At 41.6% G+C, this 27,976-nt stretch overlaps 1 long non-coding RNA gene across 3 annotated transcripts; it reads right to left on the reverse strand.

Moving 5' to 3' along the window:
- Positions 1-54: 54 nt before the first annotated feature.
- LOC110740973 lies at positions 55-27,974 on the reverse strand. Of its 3 annotated transcripts, XR_002516406.2 has the most exons (4): positions 27,622-27,974; positions 26,667-26,808; positions 18,536-18,577; positions 55-660 (listed from the first exon to the last, which is right to left on the reverse strand). It is a non-coding gene; the product is annotated as an uncharacterized LOC110740973 (long non-coding RNA). The 3 variants fall into 3 exon arrangements; XR_002516407.2 differs by lacking the exon at positions 26,667-26,808 and having other exon boundaries at positions 27,622-27,971; XR_002516405.2 differs by lacking the exon at positions 27,622-27,974 and having other exon boundaries at positions 26,667-27,530.
- Positions 27,975-27,976: the final 2 nt, after the last annotated feature.

The following is a 27,976-nucleotide window of genomic DNA, read 5'->3' on the forward strand; positions in this document are numbered from 1 at the left end:
AGTCAAGTTTGACACCATGGATTGCTTTTTGTTCCTTTTTCCTTCCAATATTGCTTTTTTTTTTTTACATTTTAATGTTTATTTACCTCTCTCTCAGAGTGAACTTGAAATGTTAAAGGTTAGACTGAATGGACCACATCATAAAGTTTCTGCTCAAGCTTTGGTGGTGTAAGGATGAAGTGGGCACAAAAGTAGCTTGTTATTATTGGACTTCACTTACCCTTGTTTCTCCATCATAACCCCTAGCCCACGGATGTTGGTTTGTCTTACTATTCTCGAGGACTTGGAGCCCTTGGTTCAGAAGATGAGGCAAGAGTGCGGTGGATCCCCTCAGGTGTAACTTTATTGCACAAGGGTGCACTAAATAGGTAGCACCTGAGTACCAAGTACCACCAAGTTTGTTTAGAGGAAGGTAGTTTATATCACTTCAAGGTAGGGTTGTTGGGACAACCAAGCAAAAGTGGCATAAAGACTATTCCTTCCATAACTGCAAGAGGCATCCGTGGCGAACAAAAAGATCTCTCAATTGAAGACCAGGTGACCCCAGATGAGATGTCAATCAAGATCTGCCCCCTCTGAGTTCTTTAAAAATGGAAGCTCCATTCTTGACTTCATAATGGCTTGATTGCAAACATCACAGGCCTTCCTGTTAGCACAGCCCTAAAAAAGAACATCATTTCAGACTGCATTCTGATTGGGAGAAACAATCAGGAATTAGATTGGCGGACCTGAGTTAGAACCCCTATCCCACCACTTCCTGTGTGCCATTGGGCAAATTACTTACTCTCTCAGATCCTATGTCTTTGTATATAAAAAGATAATTTTAAGACGATACTAAATATCCTGGTGAAAGCATTAAATAAGGAGTCTGGCACATGTTAGGTGGGCAACAAGTACTGGAAATAATGGATCATGATATTTAATTTAAAGTTGTAGGTTTGGGGGTCTTTGTTAAAATAATGTAAAAGATACTTGTGAAATTTCTCTGTGGATACAATGTAATACAAATTCAAAGTGAAAAGGAGTTAGTCCCATTACCAGAAAGAATACAAAAACAAGCAGCAACAAAAGCAACAAACAAAAAACAAAAAGACTCCTGGTAATCATAAACACAGATGTGTTCTCTTAAAGACTAAGATTCAAATTGCCAAGGACATTATTTTTTGATAAAGCAGTGCAAGTGCAAAGATATATAAGTACCCCCGTCAAGCAGCTCACGGCTACCTCCTAGCACTGTCGTCAAACCCTCAGTAACTCCCCAGTGCTGTTCCTGTCCTTTCCAGTCTTGTCTTTTGCCGACTCCCCTTGACCTTTCAGTGCTGGTGAACTTGGATTCCTAGCCCTGCATTTGTTTTCCCCAGTTCAGCATTGTTACTGTTGTCATTCCATTTGTGTCTCTCGAAATCCTTCTCCTATCCCTACCCACAACCCTACCAATTTTCTCCTCCTTCAAGACTTGATCAAATCTCCCCTCCTCTAAAGCCGCCTCAGAATCATCACTTTCTGCTCCAAAATCCCATGGTGCTTCTCTTCTGTAGAACTAATTTGGCCAGCTAATTAGAGTGGGCATGTGTCATTCTTTTAGGCTGCTCTGCATCTGAAGCCCTTTCTTAAGTTTGAGGGAAGCAGAGCCTGCCTATGGAAGTTGAAGATGCTTGAACATTTTCCCAGCCTCCCCTGCAGCTAAGACAAGGGCACGTGACAGAGGCTGAGCCAATCGGATGCATTCACCCCACTTGGCTGTGGAAGTCAGGGATGTGGAGAAGCAGAGACCCTGCAGTTCTGAAGCAGTTGAGGGTGATGCCTGTGGAGACAGCTGCGTTTGGTTTCCTGAGTCAATGATGGCAGAAAGTCTAGCAGTAGTGGCAAATAGGCACACTGATTGGTCTGTGCTCTGTGGTAGGAGTGGCAAAGTCTTCACCAAACTTCATGGCATGATATGGGCATTGCTTTTGGCTACTTATCTCCAAGACTGATTCTCCAGCTTTGCTGAAGGTTTAGGGCCAAAAATAGGAGATTTCAGCATAGTAACTGCTTAAAGTGCAATACAAGGCCATTCTGGGAATTTCTTACTGCTTGTCTTTTTAGAAACTTGCCTCCAGCCGTGGTTAGTGGGCCTTCTTTCTTCCTAGGCCATGCCCACAGAGGAATTTATAGCAGTATTTTTGGATGTTGCAATGTTTTGGGGTCAATGCTGACATTTGGGAGAGGGCAGAGATGCTAGTTTTCCTGCAATGTACAGGAGAGTCACACACAATGAAAAAGTATCTGTCATCTCCTGTCCTTTTCAAATGTCCCCAGGTTAAAAAAACACTGTTTATAATTATCTGAGTCTAGAATCTGACTCTGTTTTACATACAAAAACAAAATATTTGGGACTTTTTGAGGGAAGACTGTATTTGGTTTGGAACTTCCCCAAGGTTCTTTGCTATTTAGAGACATCACATCTTTAAAGATGGCAACGGTGCGTGTGGTGATGTCAAGGCGACGCCTGAGGTTCAGAGCTTGAGTGTCACCCCCTGCACTTCCTAGGTTCTGTGGGTCCCACAAGCATCTTACTCCTTCATTGTGTATTTTGTAGTGTCCTCCTGGCCAAGCACTTGTATATTGCAGACATATTTTTATGTATTCCTTAAATTGCTTCCCTTTATTTCTCCTTTATATTACCATTAGGAAAGTATATTCAATTTTTTAAGTTCATTTAAATTTTATTTGAAGATAGTCATGGTGGCATTCTAAATTACTTGTTATAAAAATGAACAAGTACCATGACCATGACCCTAAAGCCCTCTCTTATTTTCCCACAGTCTTTCAGCCTATCCCCTCCTAAACATGTTTGTTACTAAAGATCCATCAGGGTGGAATTTTCAACGTTATTCAATTTTTTTTTAAGATAACATACTTTCCTTCCTGTTAGTTATATACATAAACGCCCTCAGAAAATGACTCTATTCTCACAACCATAACATCTTGGGTTAATATTGATTGAAGATTCAATGGCACATTTCAAATGCTGATGGGAGGGGGCTTTAAAACTATCAACTCTCAGGCTCCTAGGAGCTCAGTTTCTCTCTAAGCTTTATGGGGTGTAAAAAGCATATAGTGACCCAATCCACACTCTGCTTTTAATGGCCATGTGAGGGAAGAAAGCTTTGCTTTATCTCTCTGAATGCTTGGAAGGATTTAAATATAAATTAGCACAGGATTTGAAAAACAGAAAAGAAGTACCATCATATTCTATTTTTCAGTTACCAATCATCAAATTACAGTTGGTGAACTTTTGGGCAGACTGAGCTACTTGGCCTCATGGTGAGAACACAAAAAGACTCCCCAGGACAAGGTGTCCTCAGCCAGCTCAAGTGCAGATTGCAGATGGAGCCTCAGTGCCCAGACCACAGTGCCCAAAGGCTTTCTTACCGGTTTCAAGCCTCCTCTTGAATGACAATCATTCTGAGGATGACATTTTGGGGTTAGAATGCTCCTTGACTTTAAAAAACAAACAAACAAACTGAACCTTATCATATTTTACTAGTGGTCGTTGGCTGTTGACAACCTTTGTACTATATGTTTTTGCTGGAAATCAAAGTGTGTTAGTCATATGCCCTTTCAAAACCCTATTATCTCAGCATGCAAAGCCAGCATCTGAGGATTTTCCACATAGAATCGACTGGTGTGTACTAAAAGACGTATGTATAGAAAAGGGGAGCTATGGTTTTAAAGAAGACTGAGTTTTCATCATTTTGAAACTGTATAAATTAACATGAGTTTCAAATCAATAGTCTGCAATTTTGATTTTATCAACTCAAGAAGCCTTGATCCATGGAAGTGACATAAAATGTTCTGGAGATTTTAATCAAGATGAGATAATGCATATAAAAGTGAACAGTGAAGTCCCACACAAAGTATTTTAGGATATGCTACTAATTTTCGTAGTCTCCAGGGCAATGTTTAATACAAATTTGCAAACAATACAATAAATACACTCTGAAGTTGGATTCTTGTAGTTTAACAGCTACTCATTGCAAAAAAGAAAAAACTGAAAATAATGGGCAACTTTTTAGAACATTCATTAATGACTTTTCTTTTAAAAAATGGATTTTACCTGTTTTATTTTGCGTCAACCAGATATAACCTGAATGACCAAAAAGAATAGTTGACCAAAAAGAATAGTATTTTTTTTTTTCAAATATGTCACCTTTATATGCTGGAAATATTTGCTCAAGATGTGATTCAACTGTGTCTGCCACACTGGAGAGCTTTAAAGAATCCTTTTACATTGAAGTGTCAATTATTTCTCTATTCTTTTCAGGCAGGTGAGTACCCTCTCATCATTATCAGTTCATCTCATTTTCATTTTCAAAATGCTAACCTAGAAAGTGGCCGGGTGATTTGTCTCTGTCTCCTTGTTTTCACAGCCCCCAGCACAGTCTTTCTTTTTTGTCCTTGTCAGTTTCATAACTTTGACCTCAAGGATGTTTTTCAGCCCACAGAGCAACTTGCAGCTTCCCAGGCTCTGCTGTGCAAAGATGCTTTTCATTTTGTGAGAACTACCTGTGCCTTGATGTGGTAGAGATACTTCCCTTCTACAAATTCAGCAAGGCACGATAACTTGTTTTCTTGATTTTCACACTGACTCAAACATTTATTAGGCATAGTACTCTAGCAATGTTGGGAAATACATAGAAGAGTCCCGCCATTTCTTGACCTTAAGAACCATACATAAAATAAGATGGAAATAACATGTGCTGAATGCAATAGAACTGCTCCATCCAATAGAATAATTGCCAGTTAATTGGTTACTGAGGCATTTGAAATGTGGTCTGAATTGAGATGCACTATTAATTGTAAAATACACATTGGATTTCAAAGATTTACTGAAAAAATGCAAAGCATCTCAATTTTTAAATACTGATTACATGTTAATGTGATAATATTTTGGATATGTTGGGTTAAGGAAAACATATATTAAAATTAATTTAACCTGTTTCATTTTACCTTTTTTCACGTGGCTACTAGAAAACTCAAAATTGCATCTTTGGCTCACATTATTTCTATTAGGCAGTGTTGTTATAGAAGTTTACAGAGGAGTAGGGGAGTATGTCCTATATATGTGGTAGGATAGACACAGAGAGCCATGGTGAACAGAAAGCTATCTGAGAGGAGGTGACACTGGAGCTAAGTCTTGAATGGTGGCAGACTCTAGACACACAGAGTGGAGAAGGGATCTCAGCCAGCAGCAGAGAGGCAATGCTGTGTAATGGGCAAGGCAGGCTTTGGATGACATCTCAACTCCCTCTTATGATAAATTAGTACAGTGCCTAGAACAAGAAAAAGTACTTAATAAGCGGTATCTAATTTTACCAGGATGTGAATGTCAGCAAGGTTAAAGGATGATTTAAAGGATGTTAAAATGACTTCTAACCTAAAAGTCATTTCCTTAGCTACCATGCCAGAGACACCACCACTAAAGCCTTGCCTCTCCTTTCACATCGCTGCTTATAAAATAATGGCTTATAATCTGAATGAATCCCAAATTCTACACAGTACATATTCATGAACAGAGGAAAAAAGCGATACTTCCCAATTGACTTTCATTGTCCTTCTTCCATAAGTGACTTTCTAACATTTGATAACCTTTTTTTTTTTTGCATGTGGAAATAAAAGGTTAGAAGTAAAAATGGACCATTATCTTTCCTTTTCTGATTGAAATCCTTAATCATTGTGAACCTCCCCAAAATATTCAATGGTCCACATGTATCCACATCAAAATTATGGATGGCTGTGGAAACTAGACCAAACTCTGAGGATGACAGAGTGGCAATTACCAAGTGACACAAGACAAGCTTGGCATATGGCCAAGTTCCCTGGCATTTGGCCAATTTCCCGTTAACGCCATATGGATTTACAGAAGGGCTTTATGGCATGCTGATATCTTACTGAAATACTCCAAGAAACTAATATTAGATCAGCACCTGATAGGTTACTTGGAGGATAATTGACTGGAGAGATCATTATAATTTCATACAGAAGTGAGCTTCTGTTAAGGACTGGTGCTTGCCACCGGATGGTGGGCTAAGAGTTGTGAGGTCCTCAGATATGACGGTGGCCCCAAACAAATATATTCTGTCTTCTATCCCAAGGTTCTGGCTGCAGCAGCTTTAAGAGGACCTTTTCTAGAGGAATGAAGACAAAGTCTACACATGACTGTTGATTCAAGCACAAACCCCACAGGCAACTATCTTCTGACTTGGTTCCCCTTGCATTTCAACTTCTCTTTCCCCCAGTTATCTGTTAAGAGAGCCTGAAAAGGGTGTATATTGAGAGCCCCCATTCACCTCCAAGTTTTACCTCTAGTAGCTGCCTTTATGATAATAATAGTAATAATAATATCTAACATTACTGAGCACTTACTGTAGTATACTATTTGTTCAATCCTCATAATACCACCATGCATTAGATATGGTTTAATTTATTAAATTATTTACTAAATATAAATTTATTTATTAATTTATTAGCTCTTATGGTTTCTGTGAGTCAGGAATTCAGACGAAACATAGTAAGTATAATTTATCTCTGCCCCATGAGGTCTGGCTCAGCTGGGGGACTTGGAGACTGCAAAGTTCTAAAGGCTCATTCACTCACGTCTGGTGGTTGACGCTGGCTGTCAGCTATGGGTCTAGATGGGGATATCAGTTGGAACACCCACATGTGGCCTCTCCATGTGGCTTGGGCTTCCTCACATCATAGTGACTGGGTTTCAATGACAAGTGTATATGAGTGTGTGTGTGTGTGAGAGAGAGAGAGAGAGCGCAAGAGAGAGAGCAAGAGAGAGAGAGAGAAAGTGCCAGGCAGAAGCCCTGGCTGGAAGTCACATCACTTCTGCCACATTCTTTATTGAGCCAGTTTCAAAGCTCAGCCCAGATTCAAGGGAAAGGAATACAGACCCCATCTCTTGATGAAGGAATATCAACATCACGTCACGAGACTAGCATGTGGGATGAAATATATATTGGTGCAGCTGTCTTTTGGAAAATATAAACTGCCACACACCTGTGTTTTATAGATGAAACACCAGAGGTTTAAAGAGGATAAATAAATTGCTTGTGATTACACAACTGGTAAAAAGAAAAGCCAAGATAGAAATCTACTGGTTTCCAGAATCCATGCTTAAAAAAAAATCAATGTTACACTATATCCCACCCCAAATTCTTTCCAGCTTTAAAATTTTAAAGAAAAAATAAATTTAAAATAATGGATTTCAATTTCTGTTATAAGAAGTATGCCACAGACTTCATAAACCTGGAGTCGGGGTGGTAATACAAGATCACAATTATTTTAATGTCCAAATTACAAGAGCTGAAGCCTCTAATAATTCAAGTCCTTGATCTTACTGTTTTCCCTAAAATTTCTTTCTCGCTATTTCTATAGCTCCTAAAGAGGTATGTCTTATGTGCCTACAAACCTATCTGTCCTCCGCGAGACAGATACCCTGACTTTGTTTCCTCTGCCAACAGTGGGACTTCTGAGAACATCGGTGACAAGGGAGCTGGGTCTTCTCTCTACAGGAGCAGCTGGGGGAGCCAGAAGAGAACTGGTTTTGCACAAAGGTAGGAACAAAGACACACATACTAACTCCGAGCCACATTTTGTCTTGTCACCTAGGCAAAGAAGTAGCATAGCCTTTCCCAGAGACTGACAGGGTCCATGAAAGCTGATCCTTCCATTTCATTTCCATGTCATTCTCATTCCCTTTCACTGATGCTAATCCTTCCTTCCTTCCTTCCTTCCCTCCTTCCTTTTTTTTAAAAAAAAAAAAAAAAAAAAAAAAAAAAAAAAAAAAAAAAAGCAGCTGCCGGGTGCCTGTAATCCCAGCACTTTGGGAGGCCGAGGCGGGCAGATCACGAGGTCAGAAGATGGAGACCATCCTGGTTAACACAGTGGAACCCTGTCTCTACTAAAAATACAAAAAACTAGCTGGGCATGGTGGCTGGCGCCTGTAGTCAGGCGAATGGCGTGAACCCGGGAGGCGGAGCTTGCAGTGAGCTGAGATCCTGCCACTGCGCTCCAGCCTGGGTGACAGAGCGAGACTGTTTAAAAAAAAAATAAAAGCAAAAGAATCCACCCCATCCTATCCTTATGCTATCTAGGACAGGCTATAATTCAGCCTGTGTGTCCAAACTTACTTCTACAAGGGTTAGGAAGACTTATGTTTTTCCTTTCCACCAAAAAACTGCAACAAAGTCTACTGGAAAAGCTCAGCTCATAACAAAAGAACTTATGTACCAAACATAACCTCTGACTTCTGGGGCTAAACATGAATCTTCTGGTTATAGGTGACCTCACGTGGCTGCCAAAACAATGGGTGCACATTTCCTTTTCATTTGGATGTCTCAAAGAACAGCGAGGTAGTTTTCCCTAAACAAAAGAGGAGTTAACTCAAAAACAAATTCTCTCTTTGTACACTGCTCAAAGCTGTGAAAAAATGTTTTCCCAGGCTTCTTTCTACTTTAGCGAGATATCAAGGCCACAGCTTCAGAACTCTTTGCAAGAAGAAAAATTCCTGCTAAGATGTAGCTCAAATATGGGAGCCCAGCTGTGGGGCAGGTAGCAGAAGGCTTTATATTCCACAGCGGGCCTTGCCCTCATGGGATTAGGATACTACTAGTAATAGCAGTGGTAGTAATAATGAGGAGGAGGAGAAGGAGGAGGGGAAAAGGGAGAAGGAGAAGGTGCAGGAGGAGAGAAGTAACATGCATTGAATTCTTTCTAAGTGCTGAACACAGTGCTAAATGCTTTCATTTAGTTGAAATAGCTAGATGAGGTAGACACTGTTAGGTATGTGTATGAAAAGATGCCATTTTTTTTCAGATGAGGAAACTCAGGTTTAAAGATGTTCAGAGTTGAGAGTTGTCCAAGTCCACACAGCTTCTAAGAGGTGAAGCCAGGATTTATTAATAGACCCAAGTATTTTTACTCCTTAACTCGTCCATAGTTTATGTCAACAGCTAACTAGCTGTTAGCTGTTGTTTTCCTAAGAAATCCAGTTAGTCCAAACTTTATTAAACACTCACTGTGTGCACAAATCCATGCTAGGTCCTGGGATGACAGAAATGGAATAAGATCCTGTTCCTGCCTAAGGAAGCCAGGGGTTCAATAGGGAAGACAACATGCATAGTAGGAAAGGCTCTTAGGGTCCTCTGGGATCACCAAGTAGGGAGGGATTAGTTTTAACCCTGATGTGATCTAGAGAAAATTCTAGAATGTGGTTTTTGCAATGGAAATTAGCTTATAAATACAATTTTGATAGGTAGAAAAGAAAGAAAGGGAAAGACATTCTAAACGAGGAAATCATATTAAGAAAAAAGAAGACAAATGGTCTGTTAAAATGCATGGTGTGGAGAAAGGAAGGTTGAATTGTCAGGAGATGGATAGAAAGTTAGGTGGTTTGGGTGAGAGCCTCAAAAGACGGATCAGGAAAGAGAGAAGGGAAGTCAGTTGTGGTAGGCCTTGCTTGTCCACAAAGGAGTTTGGAATTGTCCTGTGGACAGGGAGAGCCATTCAGAGGCTTTTGTGCAGAGGAGTGGCGAAATTATCTAGGTGTTTTCAATACTAGGTAGCTCCTGTAACCCCTCTAATGGACAGGATTTTTGGATCCACCTTGCATACTTTCAAGCTGGTTGGGGTACCCCAAAGGGAGAGCCAGACTCATCTTTCATCTCCAGGGCTCTATTTTGTTTCCTTGGGTTGGATTTTTAGTGGCATTGCCTTTCATGTGGCTTTCAAGTTACTTAGATGCATTCCAACAGTGGGGGGAAAGGCTGGGATTTGTGCTTAAATTCTCAACCAGAGGCCAATGACTGGCAGTCATTCCCAGGGAGAGCAAAGGTTTGCAAGAGGGGAGAATGTGTGTGGGAGAAGAGCAAATCCACTACAGTCCTGAAAGTTAACTGGGAGAGGGAAGGGCAGGAGGAAGGGTTACTTCACAGTTACAGCCTTTTCCTGGGCCTCTGCAATTACATTTGTTCATCTTTGTATTTTTAGCCTTGCACAATTAAAATAATTTCTCTTTATGGAAAGCCTAAGACATGAAAAATTTCCAAATGATTTGTTATTCCTTTTTGATACCATAGAGGTCTTCTTCACTGAGATCTATGAGGAGACTCATCCTTGTTAAGTAGCCTTTGTGAGAATGATCTGGAGTCCAGAAAAGTAATTGCTACAATGCCCATATAATCTCTACCTTGACTAACCTTGTAAAGCCTGAGCAGACACCTCTGTCTGTGCTGCTGGCTAGATTAGAGTAGGTGGAATCAGATAGTGTGAGAAAATAAAGCAGGCTTTCTGCCTCCGTGAAAATTTCTCTTTTCAAACTGACAACAGCTTATAAACTGTCTAATTCCACGTGGGCTGCCATGCTTACCCTCAGGCGCTGAGTAGCTCTGGTGTGCAGCTTAAAAGTTAGTCCACCGGTCAAAACAGTTATTGGTTGGCCACTGAATTAGGAGGGGTATAGAAGGCATAGAAAACCATATCCTCATGTTTAAGTAAAGAGATAATACCCACATGCAAACTTACGCAAACTGTTCACCAAGCCTGTAGAAGAAACTCTTTGACATTGTTTGGAAGAATGGAGTAACTGGAGTGCAGCTATGACTTCTGTACGTTAGGAGGCAGGTCAGCCCAGAGGCCAGGGTAGGGGCCTGCACAGGGCATTTGGCCTAGACTTCCTAAGCTTATCATGTGCCTCAGACGTAGATATTTGACCGTACCAATGTAGGTCAAAATGGGATGAGTCCTAGAACTTGCGAGATTCACTGACAGCTCTAGAGGGAGAGGACATTCCTCATCAGCCTGAAGTGTATGTGCTAGTCTCTACTACCCATTGTGCTCTATAATTCAAGTGTTTTAAATAGATTGCATAATTGTCTGATGATGGCACAATTATATTGCATTGTTTGTGTGTGTTAGTGTTAATTAGGAAGTTTCTAAAATGGCCAGTCTTGTAAGTCTGTAGAGCCATTTTGTTATTATTTATTTTAATATACCAGGAGCCTCAAAGAATTGAAGTATGTTACCAGCAGCGAATCCGTACAGGTCTGCAGCAACCTCTATTCTTGCCTCCTCAGAAGAAAGAATTTAACTGAAGGGCATAAGGCAGAAGGAGTGAACAAGGCAAGTTAGGCTGAGCGCGGTGGCTCACACCTGTAATCCCAGCACTTTGGGAGGCCAAGGCAGGCGGATCACGAGGTCAGGAGATCGAGACCATCCTGGCTAACACGGTGAAACCCCGTCTCCACTAAAAATACAAAAAATTCTCCAGGCGTGGTGGTGGGCGCCTGTAGTCCCAGCTACTTGGGAGGCTGAGGCAGGAGAATGGCGTGAACCCGAGAGGCGGAGCTTGCAGTGAGCCAAGATCACGCCACTGCACTCCAGCCTAGGTGACAGAGTAAGACTCCGTCTCAAAAAAATAAAACCAAAAACAAGGCAAGTTTTAGAGCAGGATTGAAAGTTTATTTTAAAAATTAGAGCAGGAATGAGAGGAAGTAAAGCACATTTGGAAGAGGGCCAAGCCAGTGACTGGAGAGATCAAGTATGTACTTTGACCTTTGACTTGGGGTTTTATATGTTGGCATGCTTCCGGGGTCTTGCATTCCTTTTCCTGTGATTCTTCCCTTGAGGTGGGCTGTCCGCATGTGCAGTGGTCTGCTAGCACTTAGGAGAGGAGCATGCGCAGTGTTGGAGTTGTACACATGCTCACTTGAGATATTCTTCCCCTGCCAGCCAAATGTCCCTAGGAGGTCAAATGCCAGCTAAACTCTACCATTTTGCCTCTTAATGAGCATGCTTCAGCCCTCTGGCCCAACTCCGGAGATCTTACTGGGAAGCTGCTGATCATCAGTTTCAGGTTTTTTCTACCTATTAGGAGATTGCCTTTCCCTGGTACTGGCTGCAACCAATTATTATTTTAGAGAAACAGTGTAACTAACACCTGACCATAACCTGATGGCTGCCTGACATTCCTGGTGGTGGTAGGGAGCCTTCTCTTGCCCTGCTCATGCCTGACTAGGTACCTACAAATGGAGCCTCACTTGACCTCCCTGCACTCTGAATATGGGGAAGTTATGGAGCTTCGTCACTTGTCTCCTGAGTCCCAGCCATAGAGGAAAACACCTCCAGGTTTGGAAAACTGGTGTGCATTAACGTGAATTATATGTGTGTCAGTACTTAAGCTTGCCCATTTTAGGTCCTGCTGACTGAGCTGTCCATCTTCCCTGAAGCAGTCTATAGCATTTTTTCTTTTTTTTATAATAAAAATTTAAAATATTTTATTAAAGAGACAGGTCTCGCTATGTTGTCCAGGATGTAGTGCAGTAGCTATTCACAGGCACAATCCCACTGCTGATCAGCCCGTGTATTAGTCCATTCCTGCACTGCTATAAAGACATACCTGAGACTGGGTAATTTATAAAGAAAATAGGTTAATTGGCTCATGGTTCTGCAGGCTGTACAGGTTTCTCCCTCTGGGACCTCAGGAAACTTACAATCATGGTGCAAGGTGAAGGGGAAGCAAGCACATCTTACATGGCAGGAGCAGGAGGAAGATAGACAGTGGGAGGTGCTACATGGTTTTAAACAACCAGATTTTACGATAACTCCATCACAAAACAGCACTAGGGGGATGATGCTAAACCATTAGAAACCGCCCCCATGATTCAATCACCTTCCACCAGGCCCCACCTCCGACACTGGGGATTACAATTTGACATGAGATTTGGGTGGGAATTCAGAGCCAAACCATATCAGCAGAGGAGTTTTGACCTGCTCTATTTCCAGCCTGGGCCAGTTCACCCCTCCTTTGGGTACTTGGTGGTCCCTCAGTCCAGGGAGTTTACCATATTGGAAGCAAGCTTAATGCAGACACCTGATCAGCATAGCACCCTACATCCCAGGACTCCTGGGCTCAACTAATCCTTCTGCCTCGGCCTCCTGGCTACAGTTGCATACCACCAAGCCCAGCTTTGTAGAGTTTTCTTGTTCTCAAAGCATTTAAGGGGTAGTCTATGAGCACTTGTTAAATCTACCAAAAATGAGAACCTGGAGATTCTGTGTGGAGACAGCACACATGAGGGTTGAGCTGAGAAGATTCCAGCCTAGGAAAATGAGTAACACTGCAAGTGTTGTTAGCTAATCCTGCCACGTGCTCGGCTTGGACTACACTTTGATTGATTCTGGCCAAACTCACCTAAGATGGCCAGTTTTAGTGCGAAGGTTTGCCTGTGTGCATGTGACTTTGGGTCCACACACAGTTATTCTGATCAAATACCTGGGGCCCGTGTTGCCTACACAGGATATCCAGCCACTGTCCTAGCTCAGCTTCCAGAATAAATCTTTATTGATTGTTAGAAAAAAGTAAGTTTGACATACAAAAACCCTCAATAACCCTGCATTTCACTCGTTTAACAATGATTTACTGAACAGCCCCAGCTGCCAAGGGCTGCCCAAGGCATGGGGTAGAACAGTGACCAGGACAGGCCCTGCTTTCCCCAAGCCCACATGCTGTGGTGGGAAGACAAGAACAAACAAGTAAATAACTAAACCCACAAGAAGATTTCACATAGCATGTGAAGAAAATAACATGGGGTGATTTGATAGATTAGGTAGCAACTTTAGATTATATGGTCAGAGTTCACTGCCAGAGGAAGTGATGTTTGAGCCCATGACTTGTACCTACATTTAGAGCTGAACACTTAGAGCTTTTTATTGTGTCCCATATAGAGCTCCCTGATGCAAGAATTCCACAAGAAACAATAGTTACCTGGATAACACTCAAGTCTCTTACTTAAGGTAGTCTCATACATGCTTAATTATCTCTGAGTCCAACCAATATCCTCTGAGAACGTTTGATTTTTACTTTTGTGGACAGGGCAGGCTACTTGCTTGTGGGGAAGTGTCAGAGTTGGTTGGCTGCTCCTGCTGGTTGGAGATTAGTTAGAATTGCCTGGTGTTATTTACAACTTTTTCCTTCCCTTCATTTTCATTGCTATAAAGATTTTTTTTTTTTTTTTTCTGGAAGGTTCTTTTATTTGAGGTATGATGATATCAATGAAACGAATTTTGCAAACCACCAGTGGAGATTTGTCTTACTGTTTTATTGTAACATCTAAAGTCTTTTTCTCTTTTGCCACTGCCCTATAGTCAATGAGCGGAAGAAATACTTTCAAAGTGGCTGCTGACTCAGTATCAATGTGTGGTCCACTGGTACTTAAAGATGCAGGGCATTTCCAAGCTTTCCATAAGGGAATAATTAAACCACCGCAGGTAACAAAGAATTAATTTTGAAGGATATTAAGCACCCTTAATTAGCACATTTGAGTTTCGTTTCCCCACAGGGAAAATATTCTCATGGCAACTTGCCATGTCAGAGCTTCTAAAACTTCTCCCTAAACTTATAGCTGAAGCCGGTTTTACTATGCAAATGAGGACTGCAAAAGTCTTTTAAGCCAACTCATTCATAAGCACTTAAGAAGCTCCAGGGCCTCTGGATTTTGTTAATAATTCTGTGGCAATCACTGGGGAAGTCTTCTGAATATATAGCTGGTAAATTCAGAGTGCCTAAACCTAATAACCCACATCTGTGCAGATTTTTGAAAGCTTGTTTTTTCCCTAAATCCTGATTATGCTGTAATTTGACTGCATTTTAAAGTTTAAGTGAAATCAGAGATCATAAAAATGCCAGACAAATAGATACATCTCAGCTTAGACACATCCATCACATGGAGTTGATCGTTTACAACATCACATGCAATGAGGGCAGCACAAGGTATCACAGTTGATGGGTCTCAGATTCAATTAAATGAGATCAATTAATTCTCTGGCATATTTACGATATGATTCTCCTATTAAAGTATCTATGCCACATTGAATTTAACAATGAAAGTGGGCTTCTCTGTTTGGTTATTATGTAGATTAACATATTTTTTAATTTTAGGGGAAGACTTTTAAAATTATGTCTTTTCAAATATGGCCACGTAGAGATTACTTTCATATATGTTAATGATTGCCAAGTAATGATTATTTTAGACTCAGATATGAACACCTGCCCAAGATGTACTTCTGAAGGCAACATTAATGATGAACAATTACTGCAAGGGAAGGTTACCTTTGAGATTCTACTCTCTTGGATCCACATATGACAATGACCTTGAACTCTTATCAGCCATTGAGGGAAAGGAAGAATACAGTCTTTTGATTTAGCATCATTGATTCTCAGATTGTGCAGAGTGATTTCTGATGTTGAACTTCTCACAATTAAAAACAGCGCAGAAATGTTCAAAGTGCAAGGAAGGGAAGTTGGCAAGTAACCGGTACTGCCAATACAACTATATGGCCTGAACCCTTTGCTTTTTTCTTCCCCACTGAGATCCTGTAGGCAGCCAGGAACATATTATGATATGGCCTTTTGGATGCTTTTAGGACTTGATGTAGGATGAAGAAAAAAGTGATTTATTTCTTTGGCTTTTAAAATTTCTCTAACTTTTGAGCATGCTTCTGTCTGACAGTAACTGCCTCCTGCTTTGTCTTTTCTTTCTCCATTTTGTTTCATTCCTTGTTTCATCTGCCCTCTGAGAGAGGAGAAATATAGGACAGAAGATGTCCTAAAGTATTAGCGCATTGCCCAGTTTGTGTTATTGGAGATTTGTGTTATTGGATATTTTTGGATAGCAGCAGAACAGGGTAGAACAGGGCAGGAGGCTAAGACATGTGTGCAAAGCCAAGAAGTGTGATACCATGGGGATCTAGGCTTATAAGCAAACCTCCCACTAGGTAGAGTCAGTAGGCAGTAAAGGCTCTGGAATGCCAGGGTAAGGCTTTGGTATGATTATATAAGCAATCAGAGTGCCAGAAGCAGACATATGTAAGGCAAGATGGTTTAAGCATGAAACAGTAGACAGTGCCCTGATGAAGACACCTTAGAAATGGGGATACTTTTGCCTCAGCTACGTATCTTTCTATAGAATTTCGGTTGGACTGTACAATCTAAAACAACAGGCACCGTGTCTCTTTTGCTCAGTATTTTATGTTTAACTCTTGGCATTGAGCTTCGTAAATATTTGTTGAATGAATGAATGAATTCTGAGACTGAAGTCCATCCTAGTACTGCATCCCAGGATCTGTAGGTGAAACACAACTCCTCCTCCTCTTCCTCTGCATCTTCCTTTTTCCTCCTTCTCATCATCAAAATGACTGAAGCCACTTTTTACTGAACACTGACCACATGCCAGGTGTTACACTGTGTGCTTTACATTCATTATCTTATTTGAAACTTACAACAATTCTATGGGGTAGGTGCTGGTTTCTTTGAACCTCTTTAAAAGGGATTGAGGCATAGAGATTTTTACCTACCAATGGTCACATAACTAGTGACTAGAGGCCCTTACTCCAAGCACAGGCATTTGACTTGAGAACCCATGCTTTCAACTGTTAAATTATACTGTGTTCTCTGTTAGCCACAGCATCAAGTTATGAATCCATTTAAATTGAGGTTTCTCAGTAGCTGTTTTGAACATCCATGTCGCACTTTGAAGTTAGACCTGGCCATGTTAATTGCTTTGGCCAATAAAATGTGAACAGGAGAAGCAACGTCACTTACGGGTAGAAGCTTTAAGCACCAGTACATGATTTATCATGCTTCTTGTTCCTACAATGGTAATCATGAAAGTGCATCTTGAGATGATAGTTTCTGGTACCCCGAATCTCTGATTAAAATGAGACCCCTGATGATCCACATTGGACATGTAGTATGAATGAGAAACAACCTTTTCATGCATCAAGCCAGAGAAAGTTTGTTTTTTTCAATTCTGTGGCACAGCAGTGCTTATTCTGATATAGATGTTCCTCATTTTTGCCCCATTCAAATAATCTAAATTTGTTCCAGAGTTGCCTACTCAAGGATATTAGTCATTCTCTAAGGATATACATGTGTGTTGAAAGAATTTGTTTAAAATTACTCAAAGATCCCATATGAACATACAAATTAAGTCACTATATGATGCTATCACATAAAGGTATAAAATAATTTAAAAATGCAATTTTAATCTCATTAAAATAATCCATTTTGGTTACCTTCAAATGATAGATCAATAATAGTTTAATAGTATTTCTTTGTACTGTTTCCTGTATCTCCCTTTTTATTGTACTTTCTTGCATACTTTTATTTTTTTTTTTAGGCTTTTAATCTCCTCCCTTTTTAGATGGTTAATGAAAAGTCTCTGAGGATGAGAAAAATATCCCTAGAATAAAACTGCTGAACAGGATCAACTTCAAAAGCATGCAGATTAAAATTTCCACATCATGGGCACATGAAAAGGGAATTATTAGGGTCCATGTCTTCCTCCCAACAGAAGGACTTCCAGATTCTATTTTGTATTCCTGCCATCCTTTCCATGGTGTTTCTTTTTTTTGAGATGGAATCTTGCTCTGTCGCCCAGGCTGGAGTGCAATGGCACAATCTTGGCTCACTGCAAACTCCGCCTCCTGGGTTCACACCATTCTCCTGCCTCAGCCTCCCGAGTAGCTGGGACTACAGGCACATGCCACCACGCCCGGCTAATTTTTGTATTTTTAGTAGAGATGGGGTTTCACTGTGTTAGCCAGGATGATCTCAATCTCTTGATCTCGTGATTTGCCTGCCTCGGCCTCCCAAAGTGCTGGGATTATAGGCGTGAGCCACCACGTCCGGCCTCCATGGTGTTTTACATTAACTCCAAAATATTAAAGAGCACTTAGATGACTTCTATTTCCAAGTCACATTTACACAGGAATACCTCTTCCCCCACATGTCTAACAGTTAAACCTCTACCTCAACACTTCACATGACAGGACATTTACTGGTTGATGTAGCTGCTGACTAATTTTTGGCCAGCTTTGTGCATTTCTTCTGTGAAGACACAGTTAGCCTCTTAGTTACATCAGCAAATTGTCCTGAAGTCTACCCTCTCCACCTATAGAGACTAAGTAAAATCGCACCCCTGACAGCCCTTCCAATATTGGAACACACATATCAGGTCTCCCAACAATCTTTTATTCTCTAGTTTCTTCCATGGTTCCCAGGATAACTGGAACACAGCTGTCCCTGTGGATCCCACCTGTTCCTTACACATGGCTCAAATTCAGTTTCTTGGTCCCCTGAGATTCAAAATCCAACTCTATAATTTTTCTAATTTTCTTCAGGTTACATTCTCTAATTTGCTTGTTTGTATAAACTGCCAATATCAAAACCCAGTCTCTTTACAGGTTTCCACAAAATGACACTGGATCTAAGCAGTTTGTGTTTAAGATGTTTATAATAGCTTTGTGGCAAAAACATCCTGAGGAATCGCACAGTAGATGCATGGGCTTCTGAACCCTCCCTCCCTCCCTTTATCTCTCCCTTCCTTGCTTCGTTCCTCATTTTCTCTGCCCAGTAAAAGCTAATTCTTCTATTCATCTCAGAAATAGCAGTCACTCATTCCCAGATTTAAAAGGTTCAGCCTACCTTAAAGGTAGATTACTTCAACAAAGTCCGGGTCTTCTTTTCCTAAAACAATGAAATGTTCACCAACTTGTTACAATAAACAATAACTTCCTCCTTTTAAATATTAAACATGTTACATTATCTCATTTAAATCTTACTTTAAGCCCCGGTGGTAGACAATATGATTCCCTTTGTACATGTAAAGAAACAGCTTTCAAGAGCTCGAGTGGTTTTTATAAGGAAAAATACATTATTACTGGCAAAATCCAGCCCTTAAACCCACATTTGCCTTTTAACTCCAAAGTTGGTACTCTTAACATGGTTACTAAACATCTCCTCAGGATTTCCATATCCCTCACTATTGTGATTGTTATTCGTTGGATAAATTCCATTTTAAAAAAGTGCTCCTTTAAAAATATGGCCTCCTAAATGAATACAGTCCTTTAGGCGTGAAGACAAGGAAGTAACTGAAGATTGCAAACACTGGCCAATAGATAAAAAGAAGAAGGAAGAAGAAAGGAGAATTTGAATCCCTGTAAAATCTTCAGTTCACTAATATTTTCTTTTACCTGGCCTGTTTAGTTTATTTTGTGTCCTCTCTGGCTCCTGAAGTCATCTGAGTTTCAAGCCCTACTTTTAAATAACATGGCACATTCTTGGCTTCCAAGGATTTGATAGTTACAGTTGTAATCCTTCCCAAGCAACTCAATAGGTCTATGACTTCTGGTAACTTCTAACCTTGTTGTGGAATGAATATGAATTACCTGTCCTCTAAAACTACTGTTTGGCATGAAGTAATTCGGCAAATGAGTGCACCTAGAAAACTACCCAGCTTCTACATATGACAGGACCTTTCTATTCTCTATTTGTCTTTAAATTTTTTATTCTATACAGAAAACTATATGCTATAAGGTCATTCATGTTCTGTAGAATTCGTGAAGATCTTAGACTTTAAACCTTGGAAGTTTCCATTTTTCTCTGAATCAACACCGCTGATTGATGATTTCTATGATGCCTATCTGTTAAAAAATTTTTCAAGGCCGGGAGCAGTGGCTCACACCTGTAATCCCAGCACTTTGGGAAGCCAAGGCAGGCATATTACCTGAGAGCAGGAGTTTGAGACCAGGCTGGTCAACATGGTAAAACCCCATCTCTACGAAAAATGCAAAAATTAGCTGGGCATGGTGGCAGGCACCTAGGAGGCTGAGGCAGAGGTTACAGTGAGCCAAAATCCCATCACTGCACTCCAGCTTGGGCAACAGAGCAAGACTGTGTCTCAAAAAAAAAAAAAAAATCAAGTATAACCAACCAAAAATAGTACAAAATTCATCTGAACTCACTAGGCAAATGGTTGATAATCCTGCAGGCAAGTTAGACTTTTGTTGTTGTTGCTGTTGTTCAGAGGCAAGGAATCCCTGGGTGACATGGAGATATTCCTAATGTCTTCATGTAGAAGTGATTAATCAAATACATAGCGCTGTGATTTGTTCAAGGTGATGATACTAGACGTGAATCCTGTCCTTGAATTCTAGATCCATCTATCCAACACAAAAATACGATTCCTATTTTATAAGTGTGAAAACTAAGATGATTTTTCTGGGCTTCACAAGATCATGTCTTTATTAATGGATTTTCTCAGAGTCATAGGTGTGTCAAAATAGAATGGGTCATTCTGTGAGGTAGTGAGCTTCTTGCCATCAGAGATGTTTAGTTATAGCTCAGATGATCACAAAAGATGAATTTTACTCATTGGTATATAAGGTCCCTTCCAGTCCTGAAATTCTGTTTCTATATAAAGTCAATAATTTCAAGCAATATTTCAAGTTATTTACTCCTCCCACAAATTGGCCAGATAATTGCTTGAGTTTCTGTTTCTCTTTGATTGTAAAAACCTTTGCACAATGGAAAGTAGAACTTAGACATTCTGGCTCATAAATCTAAATGTGTCCCCAAAAGTTTGTATGTTGGAAATTTCATTGCCATTGTGACAGTATTAACAGATGGACCTTTAAGAGATGAACAGGCCATGAGGGCTGTGTCCTCAATTGGATTAATGCTGTTATCTTGGGCATGGATTAGTTATTGCCAAAGGTGGATTCCTGATTTTAAAAAGAGATAAGTTCAGCCCCATTCATCTCTCTCTGTCTTCATGTGTGCTTGTCATGTGATCTCTTCTGCCATAGGATGACCTTCACCAGATGCCAGTGTCATGCTCTTGGATTTCCTAGCTTCCAGAACCATGAGCCAAATAAACTTCTTTTCTTGATAAATTACCCAGTCTTTGGTGTTATGTTACAGCAGCAGAAAACAGAAAAAGACACCTGCTCCCTAAATGCTAATTACCTATATGTATATGCAGAAAATGCCATAATTGCTGATTATGTCTAGCAGGTGGTTGAATGTATGCATAAAGTTACAGATATGTAACTAGGTGAATTCAATCTCTAACTGGACAGCCCACAGACAGATCAACCTAGCTGTTTCTCACTTTTCTTTGGTAGTGTTGCAACACATTTGGCCTGGTTAAAATTTTAATGGGACTCTAACACAACATTAGTAGGCTGAAGAAAGTTGCAAGGGGAACATTAACATTTAAATAGATTTTGATTATTAGAGAGAAGTCAGAAAATCTAGCCAGTGATTTGGCTTAGCTAGGAATACCAGAGTAATTGATGGTTGTCAGTATTAGAAAAGATTTTCCAGAGGTAGAAACCGTCAAGACAAAGGAGGGAGGAGAAAGATCTTCAACATCTGACATGGTTGTATGAAAGAAGGCGAGCATAGGAGGGAGCCAGTCCTGCTGGACAACTTCCAGCAATAACATGTACTCAATTCCCATCTGGGTTACAGACCTTAACTCAGCCTAACTCCAATGCTGTGAGTTAAATACTCATTTCCTTATCTTAAGATGGCAGGAGATGCTGCGTTTTCTGCACTGCTATGGGGGATCTTCATATTGTGAGGCTAAATCCTGCTTATTTCTTGCCCAAACTCATCCTCCCCACCTCCCATTCAATATTGTATAAATGAAAACTCAAGAGATTAGTACATGGACCACAAAAAATGAGTGTAGATTTAAGATAGTTTTGCCAACCTCAGCAAGGAGGTTTTACATTTATGAAAAACAACTGTACAGATAAAATTTAGCAGTATTTCCATATTATTCTCAGTGAAAACCAGGTTCCTTTAAAATCAATGAATTGTGTGTTTAAACTGAGCACCTACCTTTAGTATTCTCCTGTGTTTTAGCCAACAAATAACCTTTATTTGTATATATTTTTAAAACCTACAACAGTTGAGTGTGTATTGTGTACCAGGCATCATGGTTACTACTATGATCTGAGATAAAACACAGTTCTCACTAAATAAACAGAAGTATTCCTTTGCCTCATCCTAAAGGCCATTTGGAATCTGGAGTGCCGGCAATGTTTTGTTTATTGTCCCTCAGCAAATCTTCCTCACTTTCTATCTTTGATCACGCCTTTTCAAATCTTACTCATTCTTTAAAGTCTGATTCCATTTTTGTGTCTTCCTTGAAGTTCCCTTGATCTCTTCAAAACAGAATGTCGTCCTCCTTTGAGCAGGAAGCGCTTGTTGTCTGCAGTACTTGCACACTTGTCACATACTGTTGAGGGCCATCTTCAGTGGTGTTGGCATGTATTGTTATCTAGCTTTTCATGTGAGCACATCCTGCTCCCCAAATAGCTTTCATGTTCTTTTTGTAGAACAAGTACTATATAAATTCGTGTTATGTAACCCATAGTGGAAGTTCATCTAAACTTCTGGCTGTTCTCCTGCATCTAAAAAGTGGAGATTGCGGCTGGGCGCAGTGGCTCACACCTGGAATCCTAGCACTTTGGGAGGCCAAGGTGGGCAGATCACGAGGTCAAGAGTTTGAGACCAGCCTGACCAACATGGTGAAACCCTGTCTCTACTAAACATGCAAAAATTAGCCAGGTGTGGTGGCATGAGCCTGTAATTCCAGCTATTTGGGAGGCTGAGGCAGGAGAAGCACTTGAACCCGGGAGGTGGAGGTTGCAGTGAGCCAAGATCGCACCACTGCACTCCAGCCTGGGCGACAGAGCCAGACTCTGTCTCAAAACAAAACAAAACAAAACAAAACAAGTGGAAATTGCTTACAATGTGAACTCAAATTAAGACCTGGGTATGGACCTGAGAATGAGAGAGAAAGCTCAGCCTTGTTGATATTTTCCAGTTGCTTGAAAATCAGGGTGTATTCTCAGGTGATGTTTTCTATTCAGAAAACAAAGCATGCTTTCCTAATATGCAGTGTAACTTTGTCACTTCCCCTGAACACATTTTTTTCTCCCCTTTTCTCTTGCCTTGTCCCTTCTATTTACCGACCAGCTACTTACTTTCTCACTGGGCTACATATTAGTCTGATGCATAAATTGTATTTTGGTTTCCTGGGGCAACAATTAGAAGTCTTTCTTGTATATTTACAAAGTAGCTTTCTTGGGAGGTATGCTGTGCTCTCCCCCTCCTGTGACTAACTTCCCTAAGGCCCCAGCTGGGCTCAGGATAGTGTTAAAGACGTGTACTCTCGCTGTGCACAGTGGTATGCACCTGTGGTCAAGCTATTCGGGAAGGAGGCTGAGGCAGGAGGACTGCCTGAGCCCAGGAGTTCTGGGCTACAGTGCACTATGCCAAATGGGTGTCTGCACTAAGTTCAGAATCAATATGGTGACCTCCCGGGAGCAGGAGATTACCAGGTTGCCTAAGGAGGGGTGAACTGGCCCAGATTGGAAACTGATCAGGTCAAAACTCCCATGCTGATCAGTAGTGGGACTGTACTCCAGCCTGGGCAACATAGTGAGACCCCATCATTTAAAAAAAAAAAAAAAAAAGACATGTGCTCTTAATGTCTTGGATAGTGGGTCTTTTGCGAATTGAAATAGCAGCAACTCAACCCAAAAGTGGAATTATCGAGATATGAGGCTGTTTCACAGAACTTAAGGATGAGAAGACAGTTGGCCCCTGGGTATTAAATGGAACCTGGAGCTCCAATGCCAACAGGACTCCCTGTGTGTCTCTTACCTTTAACTCTACAGGTCTTAACTCTACAGGTCTGCTTTATTTTTTTCTCTTGTTGTAGACTAGCTTCTGCTTTTTCTAGCTGTGTAATGAAGAAAGGGGGCCAAGAGCTTCTGAGTTTGAATCCTTGAATCTAAGCGTCCAGAGAAAGACTGTCTTGACCCGACTCACAACACCTGAAAAAGGACTTTTATTGCCATGTTGGGCCAATTGTCCATCCCTGGACCAATAAAATGTGATCATATTTGGAATGATATTTTACTCTACTATGTTTCTGGGGTAACCATTTAGATGCAAAGTGGTAGGAAGGAGCCATTGGCTGGAGGAGTTCTACTAGACAGATAAGGAGTAGGTGTTTGTTGAACTGTACATGGGTATAGAGAGGAATAGTTTACAAGCCTTTTCTCACATGTTATCTCATATGAGCCTAATGACAGTCAATGACAGAGTCAAGACAGGTACTGTGGATGCACAAATCACACAGGAGGGTATTGACATGTTCTTAGAAACAAAGGAACTTATGGAAGATTCATAGAAAGTACTAAATCCTCCTTTTACTGTCCAACGAAACTCACCCTTCAAAATGTTCCTGAAATCCTACCACCTTCTCAAAGTTGACGAATGGGAGAGCCACATTATCTTTTGCTCTCCTATTAGTTTAGCTTCTAAGTTCCAGGGAAGTGTAGTTTCAGGGAAGCAGGAATGAGAGAAAAGGAGAGTGAGCTGAGAAAGAGGAGATGACATACAAGGGAGTGAATAACCAAGTGGGTCACAACCTTGAAATAAAATGATGAGTTTGTATCAGGGGGTGAGTTACTAAGTGGGTCACAACCTTGAAATAAAATGACGGGGATATTTTCAGAGAGGCTGTTTGAAGCCATTGTGTGTGTCCGAGGGGTGGGGAGGAAAGGAATTAAAATGTACTCACTGTCTTCATTGCCCATGATCAAAGTCAGATCTCAGGGCATTAACTTACCAACACTATTATACATGCTTGGGGACACAGAAGGAGCTGCCAGAGAGCACATAAGCCATGGAGTAGGAGGCAAGGTACTATCAGGTCATATAGACGGGAGTGACATGAGAAACCCAGGGTAGTCACAGAGGAAGTGTGGCTGGCCCACAAGGCTAGGCTCCACCATGACATGACTTTTGGACACAAAGACGGTGAGAGGTCTTAACAAACCTCTGCCTATGGCCTACGAGAATGCAGTTGGTGCCAACGCATATTGCAGTGTTACTAAGAAGCTGGCCGCATGGTCTGGAGTGGTGATGGCAACTTCTACTCCCGAATGAAGACTCACTTCAATGACACCTCACCTCCCTCACCCCTGGATTGACCAATCCCTTCTTTATGCCCACACTATTCTTTACACGAGTCTAACATGGATATATAAACATTTAACACAATTATTCAGATTTTTTTATTCTCCTTGAGAAGACTTTTTGGGGTTAGAGTAATGTTGATTCATTTATTCAATAGTTTATTGAGTATCTACCATGTGCCAGGCAGTTTTTTTTTTAAGTGCTAGGAATAGAACAGTTGATAACATAAATGCAAAACTTTTAACTTTCTGAAGCTTACATTTTAGTGCATGTGTGTGTGGGTGATTGATGAAGATATAGGTACAGGATATCTTGTGTTGATGGTGGTAAGTGCCTTGGAGGAAAACAAAGCAGGATAGGAGGAGTGGTGGTGGGGAGTGAGGGATGTAGATTAACTAGGGTGGCCAGGGAAGGCTTCAGGGAGAAAATGACATCAGGAAAAAACAAACATGCATATTTGTGTGAAAAGAGTTCCAGGGACAGAGAAAAGCAAGCACAAAGGCTCTAAGGCATGGCTGGTGTGTCCCAGGAAGGGCAGGGTGGCCAGAGTGGACTCAGGCAGAGTGAGGGAGAGGGAAGAGTAAATAAGTCAGAGTTAATATGGAGCCAAATATCACAGGCCATTGGAATAATTTGGCTTTCACTTGGGAGGGATGGGGAAGAAGCAGGGTTTTCACCCAGGGGTGATCTGACAAATTTCCATAGGATCACACTGGCTGAGAATAGACTGTAGAGGGGCAAAGGGTGAAACTGGGAGTTGGGAGGTTACTGGGGTAACATGGATTAGAAATATTGGTTGTTTGGACCAAGATGCTAGCAGGGGAGGTGGTGAAAAATGGTGAGATTATGGTTTTAAAATGGTGCTGACAGGATTTGGGATGGACTAGAAAGGAGGTATGAGAGAAAGAGAGAAGGGGAAAAAAATGACTCCACATTTTTGGCTTGAGCCAAGACTACAGGAGGAAGAGATTTTAAGGGGAAGATTAATAGTTTGGCCATGAGATGGCTTTTAGACATCTGAGTGGTGTTGTTAAATTGACAGTGGATTTAAGAGTCAGAAGGTCAGGAAAAAGTTCATGGCTAGACATATAAATACAGGAGCTATTGGCATGACATTGGAGGTCATACAGATGTCATTAAAAGCCACGAGACTGGATAAAATCGCCAAATGAATACATTCAGATAGAAAAGTGAAGAGGACAAAAGACTGACTCCTAGGCCACTCGAACTTCTAGGGGTTAGAAAAGTGAGGAGTAACCAGGAAGGAGACTGAGAAGACATGGCCATGAGGGAGGAAGAAATCCAGAAAAGTGAGGTTTCTGGAAGCCAAATTGAATGTTTCAATATACAGGACCTGACATCTGGGCCAAATACTACTGACAGAGGTGTTGTGAACTGCTATGAACTGAATGTCTGTGTCCCCCAAAATTCATATGCTGAAATCCTAGTTCCCAATGTGATAGAATTCAGAGATAGAGCTTTGGGAGGTAATTAGCTAATGAGGGTAGAACCTTCATGAATGGGATTAGTGCCATTCATGCCAGAAGTGCAAGAAGATAAGTCACTGATCTGCACTTCGTCTTTCTGTGCTCTCTGCCATGTGAGGATACATAAGAAAACAGCTGTTTTCAAACTAGGAAGAGGATCCTTGCCAGACACTGGATCTGCCTGCACGTTGATCTTGGACTTCCCTGCCTCCAGAACCGTGAGGAATAAATTCTGCTGTTTAGGCCACCTAGTCTAAGCAGAATGAACTAAGATAAGAACTGACCTTTGTGTTTAGCAGCATAAAGATCACAGGTGACCTTGAGCAGTTTCAATGCAGCAGAGGAGACACATGTCCAAATGGAAGTCCAAAAGAAAACGAGGGCAGAGAAATTGGAAGTACCAGTATAGGCCATTCTTCAGTTTCACTTTCAAGAGATAGAGTGGAAAGAGGAGTAAAACTCTCTCTCTCTCTCTCTGTGTGTGTGTGTGTGCAGTTATATGCCCATTGGAAAGGTTCAGTATAGCTTACTGGCAGCACCAGGCAGAAAATGAATGTGAGAAAAATGAACAAAAATGTCCCAGAACCAGGAATACATGGGCCATGGAACAAATTCACACATGGCTCCTGTACCAATGGGGAAATGCATTGCGGGAGGGAAGGTGCCTGCGTTAGGCCTCAGAGGCCTAATGCCTTAAAGGTTTCAGATTCAAAAGGCAGAAATAACGAGCCTGCCGAGTAGCACAGTGGAGGTTCTCATGATCTGTGAGGTCAAAATGTGGTCTAGCAGCCTTTTCAGAGAGGTTAGTTGAGAGGGGTGGTTTTACAGAACGCTGCAGTTGCTATCACCATCATCATCATCATCGTCATCAAGTAGCAATAATCAAATAGCAATTAAGTGCCTAATTTTTTGTACCACCTCATAAATCAATGTAGGGGGGCTTGTTCCCTGGGGGAGCTACTTTGATGAGAAGCAGCAGTATAAGAGGCCGGAAAGTCAAAGATTGGGGAAAGGCAGGCGTGGGGCTGAGGCAGAAGGCTCTTGCCAAACCATTCTGCCTCAGTTCCTGATTTTTCACCCTGCCTCTCCAAGCGCGGGAGTGGAGGATCCTTTCCCTCCTACTTCCTCCTTTGCTCTTTGCTCCCCCCCCGTCCCCCCCCCCCCCCCCCCCCCCCCCAGTTCTCCTTTTGCTTTCCTCCTGGAGCAGGGCTGATTCTGAAGCTTGGCCGCAGCCCCTACCTGCCGACCCACCGCCTCCGGGTGCACTGGAAGAGGACTGAGAGCCCTGAAACCCCAGCGGGGCAGGAGCCAGCGTTCTGAGCATGTGCGAGCAAGCCAGGGGGCTAGGGCGGATTTGGGGGGCTGACTTCAGGTCGCCCTAAGCACAAAGCGAGAGAGCGGTGAGAACAGGGGCGGGCGACACTGCCCGGAGAGGTGCCCCTGCACCTAGGGCGCAGCGACTGCGCCCTGCCCTCCGGGCGTGGGCGAGTTGGCCGCGTGTGTGCCTCGCTGTTTGACGCGAAGACTAGCCAATCAGGGCGGGCGGCCCAAGCTGCCATGTGACGGGCGAGGCGGCCCCTTTCCCCAGCGCGGC

The sequence above is a fragment of the Papio anubis genome, chromosome 10 (genome assembly GCF_008728515.1).
Source record: "Papio anubis isolate 15944 chromosome 10, Panubis1.0, whole genome shotgun sequence".
Taxonomy (NCBI): domain Eukaryota; kingdom Metazoa; phylum Chordata; class Mammalia; order Primates; family Cercopithecidae; genus Papio; species Papio anubis.